Source organism: Sorex araneus, chromosome 1 (assembly GCF_027595985.1).
Source record: "Sorex araneus isolate mSorAra2 chromosome 1, mSorAra2.pri, whole genome shotgun sequence".
NCBI classification, from domain to species: domain Eukaryota; kingdom Metazoa; phylum Chordata; class Mammalia; order Eulipotyphla; family Soricidae; genus Sorex; species Sorex araneus.
The window spans coordinates 190,331,169-190,348,310 of record NC_073302.1 but is presented as its reverse complement, the minus strand read 5'-3'; positions in this window follow the sequence as shown (position 1 = coordinate 190,348,310).

The following is a 17,142-nucleotide window of genomic DNA, read 5'->3' as shown; positions in this document are numbered from 1 at the left end:
TTGTATTCTATTATTTCTGTTATTTATTTCTCCATAACAGCAATTCTGTCTATAGAAATTTTGTCTCCATTCATTGTTTGGGTTGTTTGAAAGCATTCATTAAAAAAATATAAATAAAATAAGGTGAACATTTTTTCCAGATCTTCTTTATTTATTTTAAATAAGTAACTAAACCAGCCTTATAACAATATTCCAATAGGGGCTGGAATGGTAGGACAATCTCGCAAGCAACCAGCCTGGGTTCCATCCCTGTATACCATATGGTCTTGAGTCTGCCATGAGTTATCCCTGAGAGTAGAAGCAGGAGAAGCCCTGAGCATTGCAGGGTGTGTCTGCAGTCACCGAAGTAAACTCAGCATACTCAACCTCGGGGTAGGTTCCAGAATACTCAACCTCGGTGCTACAGTTGCTGCAGGGCACTTGTAACTACAAATTTACAGTTGTTGTTAAAACCCACATAAATTCACAGCTATAGACATTGACTAGAACTTGTAATCATAAACCTCTGACCCCAACAAGGCCTACTGGGACACAGACTTTACCCCTTGTGCTAGTTAGCAAAGATGTAATGTAAGGATTCACCTCCAACTAAGGATGAAGAAAAGACCTGGGAAGAACCCTAAGCATATCAGAATTTTCTAAACTTACCTATGAAGTTTAAACAAACAATAACATAAGAGTGCTTGCTGAAATGAGGAAATAAATTAAAGAGAACTTAAACAAGTACAGTAAAACAACAAAGAAATCAATAAAAGAAATAATAGAGTACATTCCTACCAGTTCTTACTGTTTCTGGAATTTGTGATCTACATCATTTTCACTGGTGTGAGGTGATAGCTTGTCATTTTGATTTGTATTCACTTTCATGATCAGTGATGTGGAACAGGTTTCCACATGTCTATTGACTATATTGATGTCATCTTTGAGGAAGTTCATCTCTCTCCAACTTTTAGATGGCGGTGTTTATATTTTTGTTGTTGAGCTCTGAGAGTGATTTGCACAACTTGGATACTATTTGATGATGATATGTTAATGATAACTTCCAATCAGTAGGTTGCTTTTCATTTTAGATTTCATTTTCTATATTGAAGCTTTTTTTGTTTTATGTAATCCCATGTGTTTATTTATGTTTTTGTTTTGTTGATGGAATTACATCATTTAAATTCCTCTATAGTGTCATGCTCTGTGAAATCATAAATTTCCTGGATACGTTTTAATTAGTATAGTTTATTTAATTTGAGGGGACTCTCAGGAAGTGTTTCTGCCCTGTATTGCTAAGGATGACCAGGGCCAGTCCATAGTGTTTGGAGGTCTCCAAGACCAATGATGCTTTGGGGATCAAGTGGTGTTAGGGGAATAAACTGGGATCAGAGATATGTAAGGCATGTACTTAAACCTTAGCTTAGCGTCCTCAGATCAGAGTACGATTGACCTCTACATTTCCTTCTTCCTTCCTTCCTTCCTTCCTCCCTCCCTTCCTCCCTTCCTCCCTTCCTCCCTCCCTTCCTCCCTTCCTTTCTCCCTTCCTTCCTTCCTTCCTTCCTTCCTTCCTTCCTTCCTTCCTTCCTTTTCTTCCTTCTTTCCTTTTTTCTCTGTCTCTGTCTTTTTTCTCTCTTTTTCTCTCTCTATCTCCCTCCCTCCCTCCCTTCCTTCCTTCCTTCCTTCCTTCCTTCCTTCCTTCCTTCCTTCCTTCCTTCCTTCCTTCCTTCCTTCCTTCCTTCCTTCCTTTTCTTTCTTCTTTCCTTTTTTTATCTGTCTCTGTCTCTCTTTTACTCTCTCTTTCTCCCTTCCTTCCTCCCGTTCTTTCTTTCTGAACCTTCAAAAGTGCCTATTGCTCTTCTTTCACAAGCTCTTCCAAAAAATTGAAGAAATGGGAATTTTTCCAAACATCTCTTATAAAGGCAGTATTATTACTCTGATACCATGACAATACAGAGCCACCACAAAATATTAATAAAAAATCTATAGTCAAAAAGCAAAGATTATCAACAAAATCTCAGCAAACAAATCAGTATGTTAAAAAGATGGTGCATCATAACTGCATAGAATTTATTCAAGGAATGCTAGAATGGTTCAACATATACAAATACAATAACCAACATATTATGCCAAATGGAATTACAAAAGGAATCACAAAAACTATATGATCATGTCAATAGATGCAGAGAAAGTGTTTTGACAAGATTCAACATCCATGTATGATAAATACTTTCAATAAAATGGGGTAAAATAATATAGTTTTACATGATAAATTCCAAATTAAACAAAGCCACAACTAATATCAAAATCAATGTTAAAAATATTAAAAATTTCCCTCTAATATCATGCGCAGACCAAGAAAGTGTCCACTCTATTCGACTACTATTATTTAATGAACTATTGAAAATTCCGTATCACTGTCACTGTATCACTGTCATGCCATTGCTCATCGATTTGCTTGAGCAGGCACCAGAAACATCTCCATTGAGAGACTTGTTGTTACTGATTTTGGCATATCGAACACACCAAAGGTAGCTTGCCAGGTTCTGCCATGCAGGAGGAATACTCTCGGTAGCTTGCTGGGATCTCCAAGAGGTACGGAGGAATCGAACCCGAGCCGGCGGCGTGCAAGGCAAACGCCCTACCCGCTGTGCTATCGCTCTAGATGAATAAATTTGGCAAGGAAAAGAAATGAAAGGCTCTAAATAAGAAAAGAAGCTAAATTATCACTAAGTGCAAATGGCATGATACTATAAACATAAAATCATAACTAATTTACTAATATACTATAAAGTAATAAACCAATATAGTAATTTGGTAGGCTTCAAAATTAATGTAAAAATATCTTGCATTTCTACATATAGACAACAAACTGGAAGTAAAAGAAGCCAAGAAAATAATTCATTTATAATTGTATTAGTTGACAATTTCAAAAACAGAAAACACAGGAAATGAAAAAATATTCCATGTTCATGGAGTAGAATCATTAACATTATTAAGCATTGGACAGGCTCAGTGTGATTCTTGTTTATCCATGAATAGTGCACCGTTCCTTTGAGTTTGAGTGAGAATTTAGCCAGATAAAGTATTCTTGGTGAGGTGTTCATTTCATTGAGTTTTTTCACTATATCCCACCAGTGTCTTTGGGCTCGGATGGTTTCCTCTCATAAGTCTGCTGTAAATCTAAGGGGTGCATCTTAGATTTATCCTACGTCAGCCTTTATTATAAAGCTATAAATATTAAGACAGTGGGGTATTGAAATTGGCCATCTTGCCACATTCAACAGAGAAGCAGCCAGGCATTCTGGTGAGCAACACGGCCGGACAATGCTCTGGACCCGAATTGGGGCCAGCAACACCAGGGATCTGGACGGAGGAGGTGCAGCCACCACACCTTCTCCAGATGGAGCCTAGGCGACACTGAGCAACAACTAACACGGCTCTGGGATGCGGGACTGGGACACATCCGAGCCGCGGGGAGGGCACTGGAGTGGGGAGCACCAGCCCAGCCTCCAAGTGGTCCCAGCCGCCGGAAGTCACACCCTCGACCCACCCTCTGCGCCATCTTGCCACATTCAACAGAGAAGCAGCCAGGCATTCTGGTGAGCAACGCGGCCTGTGGACCTTTTCTAAAAACTGAAAACATACAATATTTTAATGAAAAACTAATTATCAAATACTTCCTTAGTAGGGCTGTCTTTTTTGGGGGGAAACTCCCACAACAATAGTGAGTTTTGTGTTGAAATATGGAACGTAGTCAAGGTAAATAGAAAATGAAGTGAAATTCATCAGTTATACAGTTGGGGGTGGGGGCAGGGGCGGGGGGTATACTGGGGTTTTTAGTGGTGGAATATGGGCACTGGTGAAGGGATGGGTGTTTGAATATTGTATAACTGAGACATAAACCTGAGAACTTTGTAACTTTCCACATGGTGACAAAATAAAAATAAAAAATTAAAAAATTAAAAAAAAAGAAATAAAAGGAGACATTGAACAATGAAATAAGATTGAGAGCCAGGAAATTAAACATATGGAGAGTTAATATATGGTAAAGTACACTTGAATACTGAGTGGTAAATAGTGTCTTCAACAAATTATGCTACAAAAAAAGGGATAGCCATATTCAAGAGAATAAAATTGGCTCACTGTCTCACACTATGCACAAAATTCAACTGAAAGTAGATTAAAAAACTAGATCTTAAACCAGAGTTGATAAAATATACTGAAGAAGTCAATGACAAAACACTCCATAATATTGGATTTAGTGGCATCTTAAGTGATTCAACCTCACTGGAAAGTAAAACAAAAGCAAAATAAACAGTTGTTAGGACTGTCAAAGCAAAATTTTTCTCTGTGGCAGAAAGTGTTAGTAAGTCAACAATGAAACAAGTTCTACAGAGTGTAAGAAAATATGCATAAACCATTATTTGCTAAGGTAACAAATTCAAGATAGAGAAAGCATTAGCAAAATCCAACACAAAATCAAAGGCCACCATCAAAAGCGGGAGGAAGGGTTGAATAGACACTTGTCCAAAGAAGAGAAGTAATAAGTTTCCAATCCGAGTTACTTGACCTACTTCCTGTCTTATTTTCATCGTTAATATTTTTTAATGTGAGTTCATATTTTAAATGTACTTTGAATTTGTGGGTCCTTAATAGGTATTCAATAAATACTAATTATTGGTTTTTAACTTTCCTTCCAGATTCTCTCCTACTTTTTTGAAATATATTGCTATGAAATATTGTCAGAGATGTTTGAAGAAGGAAGCAGACAGTAGATGTGATCAGAGCACATTTCTGGCAGTCTCATTTTTATTACATTTAGTTCTGTTTTTATAAAAAGTGTTTCTTTCTAGTCTGATTTAGTGAAAATACTGTCAATTGTTCCCCTATTGTCTGAACCAGCTCCTAGATTAAATAAACTATGTATCTTGACTTTATTCCCTCATTTAATTTAATTTTATTGATCTATAAACATAGGGATAACAAAATGCTCTCAGTGCAAATGGTAATTAAAAAACAAGTAGAGAGGCAATAATATATATTATTACTTGGGTTCACCCTTCCTCTTCATTCACTTGGGGAAGAAATCTAATATTGAGAGAAAGAACAGAGAATGTGATTTTGTGCCAGGAGTAATTAGCAAGAGCAGTTTGAGAAGAAACAGTGATGGAAGAATCAAGGACAAGCATCAATAAAGTCAAGCACAAATGAGGCTTCTGTTTTTCATATTAAATCTTTACATGTTGACTTAATTAAATGATTGAGAAATGGCATTCTTAATACCAAAGAGTGTGCCATAAATAGATTGTAAACTATTTTGACCCCTTAAAAACTATGTCAAGCTTTTCCAATTCACCTTAAAAGTTTATTACAAGGTTTTACAGACAATAATTCCTTCTTATTAACTACTAAAATGATTCTGTCAAACAGAATTTTCAAGTAAACTCTAAAAATTGTCAAAAACCAGACACCAAAATGAAACACTAAAACATTTTGTTAAAATTGTATGCTAAGGTTTGCTCCTAGACAGACTACTGAGAAAGGCAATATTTGTATTGTTTGTTTAACTTATAAACGTTTACTTGATTTGTTTGGAATTTCTTCTTTTCTCTCTTTAATCATCAAAAGTCAATTGGCCCAGAGTTACTTCAATCATTTTACTTATCATTTGATACTGCTAAAAACATATCCTTCTGAAATGAAACACAATCTTGTTTACAGCTTTGAAGGATCATTATTGTCAAAATAACAGTCTTACCATATGCACTATGCAGTTAAATGTAATCTTTCATAAACTATCTATGGCATTTGGCGGAAATGTAGAAAAAATTTTGTTGAAGTTCTATGGAACAATAAACCACCTTCAAATAATCAAATCAATGCAAGTTTGAAAGGAATGTGGGAGGTTTCTCATACTTACACTAAAAATTATTTTAAGGAGCTATAGTAATCAGTAAGTTGTGGTACTGCAATATAAACAGACTCTCTCACCAATGGGAGAGAGTTGGAGGCCCACAGATAGATCCTCAAGTACATGGACAGCTAAGTTTTGACAATGGAATATGAACTGAAAAAAGGAAAGTCTTTCAACAAATGAGCTTGGGAAAACTCATCAGTCACATGTTTAAAAAATGAAATGAGACCTCTATCTCACACCAAGCACAAAAGTCAATTCAAAGTATAGTAAAGACCTTCATATTGACCGAAGTCTATAAATCATATAAAGAAAACATAGGTAGAACTCTTCATAACATTGAGTCTAGAGGTATCTACAATGATGCAAAGCCATGGCCAAGAAATAGAAGATAAACAAAAAATATGTCAAATTATGAAGTTTTGCAGTATGGAAAAATGATGGCTAGAACAAAGAAACTCCATAGACTGGGAAAAGATAATTGCCCACTGCACATCTGACAAAGAAGTATAAAGCACTTGTAAAACATAATAACAAAAAAAAAAGTCACCCAAGTGGGCAGAAAAGATGAACAGACACTTCATTAAAGAAGACATTCAGATGGTCAATAGATATATGATTAAAAACGCACTGATCACCTATCATCAAGTAAATGCAAGTCCAAACAATGAGATGCCTTATCACAGCACTGGTATGCATAAAAAAGAACAAAAACAACAGTGTTGGTATGGATTGAGGGGCGGGGAATGAACCCTTATCCACCTTTAATGGGAATGTCAACAGGATCAATTTTGGGGGAAAAAATCGATGACTTTCCCAAAACTAACAATTGAGCTTCTATAGGATCCAGAAATTTTACTTCTTGGCATGTACCTCAAAGGGTCCAATGTATCTATTTCAAAAAGACATTTGTGCCCCTGTATTCACTGCAGCACTATTCAAAAATAGCCTAAGTCTGGAAAGAACCTGGCTCTTATAGCACATCAAGATGACTGTATAAAGAAAACAGGGTACATGCATATAGAATGCTACTCAGGTAAAAGATGAAATCATGAAATTTCTGCTCATAATGAACTAGAGGGTATCATGATAAATGAAGTCAGTCATAAGGAGAGGGACAGGTACAGAAATGTTTCTCATATGTAGGGTATTAGGGTAAGGTAGGGTACGAAAAACATAGTAAGGGAACAAAGGCAACAGAATTTGAGACCTGGTCTAAAACTAAGCTTTACAAGGTGGGGCTTGGGGTAGATATTGAAGGGAGATACCAGTGCAGGGGGGCAGACACTCTGGTGAGGTGTGTGTTGTTGGATCATTCTGTGTTTGAAATTCTTAGTGAACAGAACTGAAAATAATAGTGCTGAAAAAAAAATTTAAAAAGAAAATCTTGAAAAATACCTTCCTGGGTGATATATGCGAAACATGTTTCATATATAGGCCAGTTTCCCTCAGTTATTTTAATTTTTATTTTGAACTGGGAGTAATATTTTGTTGTTAGGGGATCTCATACATTTGTAGGAAAACAATGAATTTTAGTCTTCCCCTATACTAGTCTGTAGGCCTGAAAACACTATGTACCTGATTTCATATCTTGGGGGAGCAGGATAAGAATGGGTTTTTCTGGGATTTTTTTGGTGAGTCTAGCTAAGGGCTTGTCAATATTGTTTAATATTTCGAAGAATCAGCTTGTGGTTTTGTTTGCCCATTTATTTTTTTTTGTCTTCATGTTTTATAGCAATGATTTATGCTTTAAATTGTATTGTTTCCTGCCTTCTACTTGCTTTGGGATTCATTTGTCATTCTTTTTGCTAGCTGAGAGTTTAGATTGTTGATTGGAGATCTTTTTTCTTACTATTGTTTTTGCTGTGTTCCATAGGTTCTGTGTTGGCATCTTCATTCCCATTTGTCTCAAAGAATCTTTTTATTTATTTTTTAATTTTCTCTTTGACTCAATAGTTATGTTGTTAATAGAATGCCCTTTAGTTCATATGTAATTTTTACCATTTTCTTATGATTTGTATCTACTTTTGTGGCTTTGTGGTCTGAGAAGATACTAGGTATGATTTCTATTTTTGTAATTTTGTGGATGTTTGAGTTATGTCCCAACAAGTGTTCTATCTTGGAGAATGTCCCATGAGCTGTCACCGTCACTGTCACTGTCATCCTTTTGCTCATCGATTTGTTCAAGCGGGCACCAGTAACATCTCTCATTGTAAGACTTATTGTTACTGTTTTAGGCATATCCAATATGCCACAGGTATCTTGCCAGACTCGGCCATGTGGGCAAGATACTCTCCGTAGCTTGCCGGACTCTCCAAGAAGGGCGGAGAAATCGAACACAGGTCAGCCACGTGAAAGGCGAACGCCCTACTGCTGTGCTATTGCTCCAGCCCTGTCCCATGAGCTATGGAGAAAAATATATTTCATTTGGGGGGTGGGGTGGGAGGTGGAGGATCCTGAGTACACAGATCATTCCAAAAATAGGTCTGGAAGTCCTGTAAGACTCAATGATACCAATTATTGACATCTAGCCCCAAAACATGAAAATATCCATTTGAAAGGATATATGCATACCTGTGTTCATCACAGTGCTTATAACAATAGTCAAGATATGAAAACTACCCAAAATACCTAACTATGTTGTGTGCATCATATAGCTGTGGTATAGATACGCAATGGAATACCATGCACATCTAAGAAAGAACAAACTTGTGTAATTTGCCATGACATGCATGGAACTAGAGATTATTATTCAGAGTGAAGTGATTCAGAAAAAAAACTTGTATACATACAGAATAATCTCTCTCACATGTGGAACTTAACAACACAAAGGGCCCAAAGCAATACAAAGGGAGAATTGATCCACACCACTGAATTTTGTCAGGGGTTGAAAAAAAGAGCCACTTGGACACATGGGGGTGGGAGGTAAATCCACTGGTGCTAATAGTAATAGGTTTGGTCATGTACATGGAAAACCATCTTTAACAATACTGTAAACAATCAATAATTAATAATCAATACAAATTAAATTTAATTAAATTCCCTGTTATTTTCTTTGTTTTTTTCTCCCTCTTGCTTGTTAGTCTTGTTGGGTGTTATCCATTAACAACTATATAAGATCAAACAGAAGAATAACTTAACTGAGAAAATATATTTCTTCAAATAACTATTATTGAAAATGGCAGGTGAAGGATGAACAGTCATAGATCTGAGATATCTCCCATTTTTTTAAATAAAAAGAACATTATTTTCTAAAGATAATTTATGAATTATTTATAACATAATATATGTTCCCTCACTTGTATAACTGTGTGTGGGGCACACACATTTATTAATTAATTTCATAGCTTTTACAGCAAGGAGATAATTTGCTTATATATATATTCTAAAGTTGATGGGTGACACAATTCATTTCTGTGTGTTCCCAATCAGACAGAAGGGAAACAACAGTGAGTTCCTGACTCTGGATATTTGGAATATTTACCTGAAAATGTTTGACCACATGTCTCACTTCTTTTGATTTTGCAATTCCTAAGGATCTTCTCCTGAGCCTTAGTGTTTGAGAAACGTCAGTAAAAGAGTTTCTATACACAACTCTTGACTATGATGAGACAAAGAGTTCAGTTAAGAGTCAAGATAAACCCAGGACTCATTTTTGCATTAACACAGTGAGCAAATTGTTGGGGATGGACTGAGCTACCAGGGCAAGCCCACATAGACTGTACTACAGACAGGAACATTTTCCCCCTTCAAGCTCCCTTCAGAAAAATAATTTCAGTATATTGAAAAGAGCAGTTTTCCTTCTCTCACAGAAGCCTGGCTGGTCTTTGACATTTAGATGGTGTTAGCCAGGCCTGACCTTTGATATTGTAAATTGTAGGCTCTGGCCCACCCTAGTCTTTGGGGTGTAGATTTCAGGTGAGGGGGCCCAGTTTTGTCTTTGGGATGTAAATCCAAGTGCTTTTAGCCCAAGGAAGGTTTCAGTTTTGGTTTTGTATCTTCTTTCTGGAGGCCTAGATTACTGGCCTACAGATACAAGGAAATAATGCTGCCTCAATGTTCTTTCTGTAACATCTTTTGATGCCTTTGGTGACATCACTGTATTGCGCCCTTTAGAGCAACCATGTTTAATAAAAGGAGATCCACAAGGTCCTCTGCCTTTGCTAAGAGCCAGAGAGAGCCTTAGTCTTCCATTCAAGACATTTCTTCCACGTACCTTATCTCAGCGCTTCCGACAGCATGAATATTCACGCAACAGCAAATTATTATTATTTATAATCACTTGTATCACTTGTCATCCCGGTATTCATCGATTTGCTTGAGTGAGCGCCAGTAACATCTCCATTCATCCCTCTTGCATGCTAGTGTAGCCCAATGGTGTCTGCTCACTCCAGGAACATGAAAAGCCTCAGACTGTTTATTCAGGGCCTTGGTGAAGAAGTCTAACCATCTCATAGGTGGGTAGTCTTTTGACGGCCCATGGAATCCAGTCGATAATAGCTCTAGTCCAGTGGTCATCTCTGAATGACATTACGTGTCCGGCTCATCTGGTTTTTGATGTCTCGGCAAACAAGACAACATCACTGATTCTTGATCATCGACGGAGGTCAGAACTCCGGATTCATTCTCTCACTTGGGTGGAACATGATACTCCAAGCATAGCTCTTTGGATTCCTCTTTGGGATACCCGAATGTTGGGCATGTGTCTAGGTACTCCCTGCCTCTGTTCCTGTAAACAGGGATGGGTACAGAGAAACTTGGCATGAGAGTGAGCCATCTCCTGACAGCAGACCTTGACAGGCGGCTGAAGGGCCACCATGACTTGAAAGGAGGCTGAAGGGAGAATTGGCTCATATCTGCCAAGGCCATGCCCAAGGCCAATTCCTTGTTGCTCAGTGCTGACATAAGGAACCGAAAAACAAGAGGGAACCGAAAAACAAGTAATGTTGGCAAAAACAAAATTGCTTGCATACCTTGATTAATATTGTTTATGCGGCTTATCTAACCTATTGATCATTGCCAAAATTAGACTATATAAAACATCTTGGATTATAATAAACTTGCTGTATGCCATATATTGCATGCAGTCTTCTCTACCCCACTCAATTCTCATTCCCTCTCTCCGGCCAAGGTTCAAGTTGGCCACGCGGGACATGGCATCTGAATAGCATTCTCATCCTGTTTTCGTAAGGCCCAGCTCTCTGAGGCATATTTTAGTGCAGGGAGAATGGTGGAGTCAAAAAGATGTGCCCAGAGCCAGAGTTTCTTCATCCTCTTAACAACTTCTTTGATGCTCTTGAAGGCTCTTGAAGGCGTTCCACGCTGTTCTCTTCCTCCTGTGCAGTTTTGGCACCATGTCGTTCCTCACGTTGAGTTCTCGACCCAGGTACACATAACTGTTGTATTTGGAGATATTCATTCAGTTGAGAGTAAATGGAACATCAGGGACTAGTTTGTTTTTCATGAACGTTGTCTTGGTGAGATTTAGGTGCAGTCCAATCTTTCCACACTCACAGTTGAAGTTGGCCAGCATTTGTGCCGCTTGGTTAATGTTTGGTGTTATGAGAATAATGTCATCAGCAAAGCAGAGGTGGTGTAGTTGTTGACCATCTATCTTCACTCCCATTCCTTCCCATTCCAGTTGTCTCATGACATTCTTAAGGGTGGCACTGAAGAGATTCAGTGAAATGATGTCGCCCTATGAAATCCCTCTCTTTACATTGATGATCACTTCCTTGTAGAATGGTGAGATCCTGGTGGTGAATCCGTAATATAGTTCTTGGAGGATCTTGATGTATTGAATTTGAATGCCCTGTTTGGTTAGGGCTTTGATAACCACTTCAGTCTCAACAGAATCAAAAGCCTTCTTAAGATCAATGAATGTTAGACAGAGCGGTATCTTGAACTCTCACGAGACCTCAATGAGCTTGGTCACAGTGTGGATATGGTCAATTGTGCTGAATCCTTTTCAGGACCTGGCTTGCTCACATGGTTATCCTTCGTCTAGTGTTCTGCCAATCCTATTCAGGATGACTCGAGTGAATATCTTGTAGATGAAGGAAATAATAAAAATTAGAGCAGATTAATGACATGGAAACACAGAAAACAATCCAAAAGGTCAATGTAACCAAGAACTGGTTCTTTGAGAAAATAAACAAGATTGATAAACTGCTAGCAAGACTCACAAAGAAAGACCGAGAGAGAACTCTAATAAACCGAATCAGAAATGGAAAGGGGGACATCACAACAGAAACCAATGAAATTCAAAAGATTATCAGAGACTACTTTGAAAGTCTATATGCCATGAAACAAGAAAGCCTAAAAGAAATGGAAGAATTCCTTGACTCCTACAATCTCCCAAGACTGAACCAAGAAGACTTGGAATTCCTGAATAGACCCATCAATATCAAGGAAATTGAAGCTGTAATCAAAAGTCTCCCCAAAAACAAAAGCCCAGGTCCAGATGGATTCACTGGCGAATTCTTCCAAACACTTAAAGAAGATGTTGCCAATTCTCCTCAAGCTTTTCAAGGAAACTGAAAAATCAGGAACTCTCCCAAGTTGTTTCTATGAAGCACATATCTCCCTAATACCAAAAGCAAACAAAGACACCACTAAAAAAGAAAATTATAGACCAATATTCCTGATGTGAATATCTTCAACAAAATATTAGCAAATAGGATCCAACAACTCATCAAAAAGATCATACACCATGACCAAGTGGGATTCATCCCAGGGATGCAAGTATGGTTTAACATTCGGAAATCAATCAACATAATCCATCATATCAACAGAAGTAAAGATAAAAAACATATGATTATATCAATTGATGCAGAGAAAGCATTTGACAAGATCCAACATCCGTTCATGATGAAAACCCTCACCAAAATGGGTTTTGGAGGAACTTTCCTCAAGATAGTCGAAGCCATCTACCATAAGCCTATGGCAAGCATTATCCTCAATGGGGAAAAACTAAGGGCCTTTCCTCTAAGATCAGGGACAAAACAAGGATGCCCACTCTCACCACTTCTGTTCAATATAGTCCTGGAAGTATGTAAAAACACAAAAAAGAAGAGGGCCCAGCAGGGCTCTATCTCTCTCGCTGCCTGTGTTTGGTAGTCTCCAGCCGCTTCCCCACCCCGGGGGAGATTGATGGCAATGATGAGGCAGGTGAAATAAACTCGATCAGTTTATTTCGCTCTCTCTCTCTCTGCTTCTCTCCCGGTTCTCGATCTCTCTCTGGATCTTCCTCTATTTCCCTTTCTGCCCCGCTCGCTCTCACTTCTTTCACCTTGTGCTTTGCTTATGTGTGTGCCACTGTGCTCTCTTCGTCTGTCTCTCTGCAACTGTCTCTCTGCATCTGTCTCTCTATGTCTTCTGTCTTCTTCCTCTGTCTTCTTCTGACTCTGTCTCTCCTATCTTCTTCTGTCTTCTTCCTTCTCCTTCTTCTGTCTCTCCTATCCCCTCTCAGTGCCCCACAGTCTCAGTTTACATAGAAAATTACATAGGGCAGTAGCACAAAGGTGGGTTTAACATCAACAAATCAACAAAGAAGGGTAAGACCACTTCTCGAGGAGATTAACAAAATCTCATCTAAGGAAATCTCATCTAAGGAGATCCACTCAAGGGTGTGATTCCAAACAAGGGTGTGTCAGGGTGTGAGCTAGTAATCTACTTAAATAGTTATAGTAAATCTACTTCTGAAATTTCTAGCAATGTCATTCTGTATGAGATATAAAGTTTAGTTCTTCCTGAGGACATCTCACTATACATTCGAGACCACAGTCCTCAGGCCAGGTTAATCTTCCTAACCCCAGCAAGGTCCTAGCCTCGTCGTTACCTTTGGAACATGACAGCATTTGTCCATGACCATGCTCTCAACTTATAGTTGAGTATTATAGCGCTTTGGCCTGGCCCATTTCGATGTCAGGGTAGCTCACAGCTTGCCCTGGGTCCATTCCGTCCCTCCTCGGGATCCGCTTTTGGGGTGCTAGGAATTAAGGGCAACTTGAGTTAAGAAAGTGGATACCCAGGAGTAAATATTATTGGAGTCAATCAACTCCCAAGTTACAAGCACAATATTGTCTTCCTGTGTCCATACAGAAAGGACATTGCTTTAAGGTAAACTATGTTCCCTAAGGCAAGGCTAAAAGGACAAACCCCATGTTATCCTACATGGAAGTACTTGCAATAGCTGTTAGACAAGAAAAAGATATCAAGGGCATCCAGATAGGAAAGGAAGAAATCAAACTCTCACTATTTGCAGACGATATGATACTATATCTAGAGAAGCCTATATCCTCTACTAAGAAACTCTTAGAAACAATAGGCTTGTACAGTAAATTTGCAGGCTATAAAATCAATACCCAAAAATCCATGGCCTTCCTATTTGCAAACAATGAGACAGAGGAAAGGGACATGAAAAAAGCAATCCCATTCACAATTGTACCCCAGAAAATCAACTACCTCGGAATCAGCTTAACTAAGGAAGTAAAAGACTTCTACCAGGAAAACTACAAGACGCTACTCCATAAAATAAAAGAGGATGTAAGTAAATGGAAACATATCCCCTGCTCATGGTTAGGGAGAATCAACATTGTCAAAATTGTAATACTCCCAAAAGCATTGAACAGATTGTACAGATTGTACAGATTCAACGTGATCCCTATAAGGATACGCATGACATTCTTCAAATGTCAGGATCAAGCAATCCTGAAATTCATATGGAACAACAAACGCCCACATATTGCTAAAACAATTCTTGGGAAAAAGACAATGGGAGGTATCACCCTCCCCAACCTCAAACTTTACTATAAAGCGGTAATAATCAAAACAGCATGGTACTGGAACAAAGGCAGAGCCTCAGACCAATGGAACAGGGTGGAATATCCTTACACACAACCCCAAATGTATGACCATCTAATCTTTGATAAAGGAGCAAGAAATGTGAAATGGAGCAAGGAAAGCCTCTTTAACAAATGGTGCAGGCACAACTGGACAACCGCATGCAAAAGAATGGGCTTAGAACTGGACCTGACACCATGCACAAAAATCAGATCAAAATAGATTGAGGACCTCAACATCAGACCACAAACCATAAGGTACATTGAAGACAAGGTTGGCAAATACCTCCATGATATTGGAGCTAACGGTTTCTTCAAAGATGACACACAACTGACCAACCAAGAGGAAACAGAGATAAACAAATGGGACTACATTAAAGAAGCTTCTGCACCGCAAAAGATACAGTGTCCAGAATACAAAGACAGTCTACAGAATGGGAAAGGATATTCACCCAATACCCATCTGATAAGGGGTTGATATCAAGGGTATATTAGGCACTGATTGAACAAGAAGAAAACATCCAACCCAATCAGAAAATGGGGTGAAGAAATGAACAGAAACATTCCCAAGGAAGAGATATGAATGGTCAAAAGGCACATGAGAAAGTGCTCTACATCACTAATCATCAGGGAGATGCAGATCAAAACAACCATGAGATACCACCTCACACCACAGAGACTGGCACACATCCCAAAAAACAAGCAATCGCTGTTGGAGAGGATGTGGGGAGAAAGGGACTCTTCTACACTGCTGGTGGAATGCCGACTGGTTCAGCCCTTCTGGAAAACAATATGGACGCTTCTCAGAAAATTAGAAAATGAGCTCCTATTTGACCCAGCAATACCACTACTGGGAATATACCCCAGAGAAGAAAAAATGTATAGTCGAAATGACATCTGCACTTATATGTTCATCGCAGCATTGTTTACAATAGCCAGAATCCGGAAAAAACCTGAATGCCCAAGAACAGATGACTGGTTAAAGAAACTCTGGTACATCTATACAATGGAATACTATGCAGCCTTTAGAAAAAATGAAGTCATGAACTTTGCATATAAGTGGATCAACATGGAAAGTATCATGCTAAGTGAGATGAGTCAGAAAGAGTGAGACAGACATAGAAAGATTGCACTCATCTGTGGAATATAAGATAACAGAATAGGAGACTAATATCCAAGAATAGTAGAAATAAGTACCAGTAGGTTGGCTCCATGGCTTGGAAGCTGGTCTCACATGCTGGGGAAAAAGGCAGCTCAGATAGAGAAGGGAACACCAAGTAAAATGTGGTTGGAGATCCTTCCCGGGAAGGGAGATGTTTGCTGAAAGTAGACTAGAGACTGAACACAATGGCCTCTCAATTACCCTATTGCAAACCACAACACCAAATTGGAGAGAGAGAGATAAAAAAGGAGTACCGTGCCACAGAGGCAGGGTGGGGTGGGGGGTAGATGGGATTGGGGGGGGCGAAGGATACTGGGTTCATTGGTGATGGAGAACGGGCACTGGTGGAGGGATGTGTTTGTGAACATTGTATGAGGGAAGAACAAGTTCTAGCATGTTTGAATCTGTATCTGTACCCTCATGGTGATTCACTAATTAAAGAATAAAATAAATTTTAAAAAGGTATAAATCAGACAAGAATTTATATGCAGAAACACAGGTGCATGTGCCACAGACATTATTGAAAAATTTTTTAAATTTTTATTTTATTGAATCACAGTGAAAAAAGTTACAAAGCTTTAAGGTTTAACTCTCAGTCATATAATGATCAAACCCCCACCCCTTCACCAGTTCACATGTTCCACCACCAAGAACCCCAATATACTTCCCTCCCACACCTATCCCCCCAACTGAGTGGCTAATTATATTCACTTTATTCTCTCTGTACTTTGAATACTTTCAAAGTACAGAGAGAATTTCAACAGAGAACTCACCATTATTATTTGGAATTTTCCCCCCAACAATCAAACCTGCTGAAAAGGCATCATTTGATAATTTGTTTTCCATTGCTGAGAATGAAGATATTATTTAAATTTCTGATATTTAGCTCCATTCACAGTCTAGATGCATTTCTATAAGAAGCTGCTGGGTGCCAAAATGGGTTAGTAGATCTCCCGGATCATAGTCTTTCAGGTGCAGAGGGGCTGGTTTCAGCGCAAGGCTGCTCCGGATCTCATCTGGGCGGAGTGTGCCAGTAACACCCCCATCCATGATCTCCTTCGAGCCACATCACTGCAAACTCATACCTCTGGGTTGTGAGTTCTAGAAGATGGTGGATGCCATGTGGGCGCTGCTGCCGCTGCTGCCGCTGCTGCCATCTCCCGTGTAGAAAGAGAGGGTTAAGAGAGAAAATCCTTTCCCCTCCCCAGGTGGCATGGGGTAGTAGCTCAGTTCACAGTCTA